The sequence below is a fragment of the Branchiostoma floridae genome, chromosome 17 (assembly GCF_000003815.2).
Source record: "Branchiostoma floridae strain S238N-H82 chromosome 17, Bfl_VNyyK, whole genome shotgun sequence".
NCBI lineage: Eukaryota > Metazoa > Chordata > Leptocardii > Amphioxiformes > Branchiostomatidae > Branchiostoma > Branchiostoma floridae.
In genome coordinates, this window is record NC_049995.1 from 712,685 (window position 1) to 718,987 (window position 6,303).

A 6,303-nucleotide genomic window follows, 5' to 3' on the forward strand; every position below is an offset into this window, starting at 1 on the left:
TTGATTCGATCCGACGATGAGTCGTCGAGGTTTCATTTACGAGGAGGCATGACCCCGATGGCGATAGGGAAATGACTGAGTTCTTCCTTCCCGTCAGGGTCATGCCTCCTCGTAATTTAGAGCTCGCAGACTCGTCGTCCGATCGAATCGCGCCTAATGTGAAGGGGGTATAAGCGCCCGGATGTCATCCTTCAAATCAACATGGCCTAAAGAATATTGAAGAACAATGCGCCAAAACCTAAGATATGCATTTTGATAATGACTCTTTTTTTCATACTTGAAAGACGTTCGATGTTATTTATTATATACAACAGAATCCAAAATAATAAGGGAAAATCCATTTAATTCCCTTTTTTTCGACTTGAAAATCAGAAAATGAAGCCATTTACTCTACAAAAATGCAGCCTTTTTAGCTTGTCATTTGGGAATCCAAGATGTCTTGGAGTCATGTGACTCAAACAGATTTTTCAAAATTCAGCCACAATGGATGGATTTCTGCATTATAAAGGGGCACTTTGAGTCATATGACTCAACACGGAGTCTTTGGGTCACTCGAGTCAAGATGGGAAACTTTGAGTCATATGACTCCAGACAGGGCCTTTGAGTCATATGACTCCAGACAGGGCCTTTGAGTCATATGACTCCGGACAGGGCTTTTGAGTCATATGACTCCAGACAGGGCCTTGGAGTCATATGACTCCAGACAGGGCCTTGGAGTCATATGACTCCGGACAGGGCCTTGGAGTCATATGACTCAAGTCGGGGCCTTGGAGTCATATGACTCAACAGTCACTGGACTCGCTGACTTTGATTCTTTCGACTATGGATAGGGATTTTGAGTCATATGACTCAAAACGGGACCTTTGCGCCACTTGGTTCGAGATAGGGAAGGGTTATAGAGTTGATATATAAACCCAACCTTGATGTAAATTGCTAGTAAGTGAAATGATTTAGTATCACTCAAAGTGAAAATTAAAACGCATTGTATTTTATGCCAATCCTGATCTAATACAGACTTCATGTAGAGATAAAAAAGCTTGGTGATACCAAACATTTACAAAGTCCGGTTCAATCCATTCCCTCTACAATCTAAAACCGGCCTGACATCACAAGAAAAAAAAAACGGCCGTGGTCGCAAGAAAACGTCGCACGCATCTTTCCATAGCAATTTGCTCACAACATGACGATTCATAATTCAAAGAGTGCCAAAGGTATAACATCATTACATTCAATGTCAGGACAGCGGAAGGTTTAACTGTTAGTTTTTGCAAGGGTATAATTAATGCAACGTCACCAGCACGTCTACACAGTAGATATGGTTGTACACAGGCGGGAACGATGAAGCAGTAGTACGGATTTTGATAAGGTGACAGTTTGTAATAAATTCTGCGCGATTTCTCTTTTTGTCTTGTCCCACGAATCAGGTGACAATATCATCTCCTCTTTTAACGTCGCAATGGTGAATAAATCGCGGAACGGCCAGCTGATCTTGTGGCTTGTAATTGTTTCCTTTGCAATATGCCAGTTTTAGTGTCTGGCTCCACACCAAGCGGAGGTTCTGACGGGCTGGATTGTCTCTGGTCAGACATAACCCGCGAAAACTCTGGCCTCGTGTCACCGTACAGCAGTCGTTCACCATTCCACTATGAACAGGAAAGTCGCCAGCCTTGTACTAGCTCTTCTGAAAAAAAAAATGTAAAAAAAACTGTGTAAGTGGAAATTGCATTTTTGTGGCGGAAAGCACCTACTACGAAATCGTACAGAAACTTTTTAAAAGTGTAGCCATCATTTGACATCTTATAGCCATGTCACATTTCCATTTCATCGTCTTATAGCATGGAGGGGGTGCACGTAGATGCGCGAGAAATACAATGTAGGTTAAGAACATTCAACTTCTGCAAGATTAATTTTACTTAGCACGCACCTCCTGAACAGCATTCCGTTTTGACTTTCTAGTGGGCCCCAAAAGAAAGACCGGTTGGAATGCGTGAATCAAAACGGGATTTGTCATTATTACTTTGTCTTTCCACTTTTGATTATATGAATGTTTATACTTGGTATAACTATATATGATTGATACCGCACTGATGCATCTTGAATGAATAACATGATTAGTATCGAGGAACACATTGCGAGTCAAGTAAGTGAGAATAAACATTTATCTTGCAAACAACACTACAGGTAATTCTACTTTCTTTGAAAGTTTCCGCACTACATTGGTTTCACATACCAAAGGAAGCTCCTGCTCATTAATTTTCGTCTTGTTGCTGTCAAATACAGGGTTAAACTTCTTCTAATGATTTTTCAAGTGATGGAATAAGTTGATGCAAAGCCGAATAACATCTTTTTTCACAATTAAGTATATCCTAAAAGGAAACGATGTAAAGGTCAAATGTTATTTCCATTTGGAAGAAACAAGAAAATCATCCTGACTTGTTAGATGTTACTGATGCTCTTAAAATGGTATAAAGGAACTTTTATTTATTTATTTATATCTCAAAACAGGCGGGTAGAACCCTTCAATTTTTGAGACTTGAATGGGGGCCGCCACACATGTAAAACAAAAGAAAACGTGTTACACTCAGTAAGAGCAAAGACAACCAGTTGACAACGTACAGTAAATACAAGAAAACCGAGGCATCATGAACAAAATCAGTGGTCAATGGTCAAACCAAATATGTCAACAGTGGAATGGAGGTCAAAGTGCTACATGTGGCATCATAAATTCCAGTAGTGGAGCGAAACAGACTGTATCTTCATCTATCTTGCTACGATAGTTTGTAATAATGTAAGGTGAGCTATACTTGAAACGTATCGATGTTTCGAGCATTTAGATTTTGAACTCCATTAAACGTTGTTCTGGACTTGATCGGGAAGGTTATAAGAAGAGCAACAAGAAGCGCATGGAAACATTTCGTTTGAGTGTGATTGTGACGTCACGCGTACACGCTTCCTCTCCACAATCAACGGGATCCCATGAGAAGAGTAGAGTAGAGTAGAGTAGGGGATCAAAATATTGAGAAAATGTTAATCTAACGACAAGCACGCGTGTGACCAAAGTCTTCTGCTGATAAGCTAATAAATCCAATATTTAATTAAATAATACCTAAAAATCACATATGCTGTAGTTATATCTGCTCTAGAACGTACCATATCGATTTCTTTGCCTGACTTGTGCGATCTTGTGCTCCTTTTCAACGTTTGTAATGATCATTACAAACGTTAGCGATAAATTAGTGAGAAGTGGAGAGATACAAATCCTCAACTCTCGAGCAGGGTCTCGGGAAGTGTTTTTTTTTTTATCTCGCGAGTTGATTGTGCTATCATCACCCAATCAAACTGTGATTATCGGATACGTGTTAATTAACCACCACAAGCGAGTCTATCTGCAGGAGTACGGGGATTAGAATCCCGCTGTGCGTTGGAAGTCACACCCCCTCCCCCGTCAGGCAGATGAAACCCTATCACGGTGACAGAGCCACCCTGCCAAAAGTTCTGCATCTGGCCAACGTAAGATCACGTAATTGGAGACTTTTTAATACATCCTGCTACAGGCACTATAAAGCAAGCTATCGGAATGATCCGTAATCTAACTACTACTGGACTACCTGAGTCTGGTGGTTAGGATTGTTGACTCGGGACCTAAACGTTTCAGGTCAAATCCTTGACATGGTTTATCGATGTTCATTACCCATTCATTTGGAATTTTCGTTTAACTTTTTTAATCACATGACTCTCACATGACTCACGGGTTAGTATGGGTGACTACCTGCGTTACTTAGGGGGTATTCTGCGAAGTTCGAACAGATGTTACTAGTGCGGTCGTGGGCTAGTAGTGGCTGCGATATTTTCTTCTGCCTCCCTCCACCGAAACATGATACTTGGATGATAATTACGGCGCTCCTAGGCTGGGCCGTTAGGGTGTCGTTCCAAGCCACGAGCAAACAGTAGGGAAATCTCCAAGCAGAGGTTCATCACCGGTTATTTTTGTCGTATTTGACTTTGGCGTTTTTCTATCTAATTTGTTTTACCACATAAAGAAAAATTGAAAGCCTACAACCGTCCAAAAACAACCGGAGCACATGAAGAAAGAAAAACATAGAAAGTCCTACAAAAATGCCAAAAACACGTATTATAAAACGGCCGGAGCCGAACTTCTGCTTGGAGGGTGACAGATGAGCAAATCTCAATGTGATTTCAGTGGATCAAATATTCAGTTCTATGACCCTACAGAGGGTGTACTGACTACACTTGAGTTTGCGGGAAAAATAGGCTAGATGCTTTTACTTTAAAGGGTCCCTAACATAAGGTAGAATCCGTGGTATTTATCTAATTGAAGTAAATATGTAAGTGTAAGAGCATTTGTTTCAAACTCATGAAGCCTGATAAAAAGTATAAATGACAACAACCTTTCCCTTCTTTGAGAGTACATTTTTCTTACACTACCTGTAAAAAATTTCTACAAGAAAGACGTATGTGACATGCCACAAAATTCGTGAAAGCCAACTCTGCCAAACATCTGCTTGGCCATTACTAAGTGGGACCAGTCTTTGGGTCCAAGCGCCCGCTGAGTTAGGGCAGGCTTTTTTGTGGCGTTCTGTAGCCAAGGCTTTTCGAGTCGGGCTAGCTGGTCTGGTTACCAACAAGAAATTAAACTAACTTTTAGCTTATACGTCGGATTTTTCTACGCAACCAAAATAAGTGGTTACAATGACGCTGAACATTGTGATTTGATAGAGAAAGGACTATTTACTCCTTGATTAGAGCAAATACCTGCATACATTTGGATATTCGAGCGTGCAGGTACAAGAAAGAGCTGTCAGGTGTCACAAGGATTGGAGAGCAAAAGGGTCGGTCCATGCTTCATATATACAAGTTATTTATCAGTGGACATAATTATCTAACAGCACCGAAGGCTTTCTCTTGTGTTGTGAAATCACCGTAGTGTCTGCTTGGAGATGAGAACCCACATGGTGATTTGATTAACAGAGCAGCGATATCCTGTTTATTTCAGGGACTCAACCATGACGGAGGGCAGGAGGAGGTGGGGGGGTATCACGTGAACCCTCGAGAACCCTCCGGGGACGGGCTTATCCAATCAGGTGGCTGGTACTTTGTAAATGCTCCGTAAGGCGCGTTATTTGTTACTCCTCAGTTTTGTGTATTTTCTCACAATTGGTCTTGTTTTGAAAGACCAGAGTTCTACCAAACTGTTACAGACATATGTCTTCATCGTTGGAGAGAGATTCTTGTGACCAGGTACGTGTTAACTTGCCGATTTTCTCGTCGAAATGTTTGCGACCCTCTGCATGCTTATAGCAGGCCTTGGAGTTTGCCCATTTTACGTAGTTTTCAGGGGTCTAGTTTTCAATTTTACAGCGTGGTTCATTGCAAATTTTTTATCTCAGCGTAAAGTCCGTGTCTTTAACTTCTCAAAACTCAAGTTGAACCACATTGAACCACCAATAGTTAAGCCACTAGAAGCGGTCAAACTCGGCGAGGCAAGCGGGGCCCGCCGTGAAATCCAAGATGGCGGCCGGGTTACGAAGCAACGTGTTATTGTTTTCATGTACGAAAGTTTCGGGGATTTCTTCCTTATTGATCGATTCTATGGTAACACAAAAATATCAAAATCCGACTGGAACCAAATTGGGTATCATGGGGATTTTAGGCTTCATCATAATTGTGAATAAAACCGGCAGAAAATACAAGATTTTACATCGCGGCAAAATGGGGAGGGGGCTCAAAAATAATTTGTACCTATCGTAGTCGCCAGTTTCCTTCCGAGAAAACTTGTGTGAAAAATTCAGATAGCGTTGTAAACAACAAGGACTATTGCTTCTTGGAATACATTGGCTCTGTTCCAGATGGAATGCAACATTCCATTACATGACATTACATGTACTACTACTACTAGTACTAGTAAATGGGAGTGGACAACCACATGCATAAATTTTGTGTAGTTACATTATAAGTTACATCAATCCACTTGCATTAATTTGTCAATTTTTTTGTGCTTTACCTAACAGAACATGATTCTTCTTCCTGACTTAGTTTGATGTCAACAACCGAGCAGTGCAGTAACTGTAGGAGTCATAGAGTGGAGGTTTCAATGCAGACCCTGGGATTGGATTCAGATACTTTCATGACACTAGGAAATGTCTGAGACAAATTCTACAATGCTGGGTTATAATAGATTTAGCTCCATTTGTACTTGTGAATGTAAGTTTCATATGTGTCCTAGTGTAAACATGACAGTTCACTGATGTGTCCCAGATATCTACTAGTAATGTTCCCACTCCT

The 6,303-nt window shown here is 40.9% G+C and overlaps 1 long non-coding RNA gene across 1 annotated transcript in view; it reads right to left on the reverse strand.

Moving 5' to 3' along the window:
• Positions 1–966: 966 nt before the first annotated feature.
• LOC118404961 overlaps positions 967–6,303 on the reverse strand; it is a 9,254-nt gene continuing 3,917 nt past the window's right edge. Inside the window, exon 2 of the long non-coding RNA XR_004829826.1 lies at positions 967–1,681. This is a non-coding gene — a long non-coding RNA (uncharacterized LOC118404961). The remainder of the gene's footprint in view (positions 1,682–6,303) is intronic.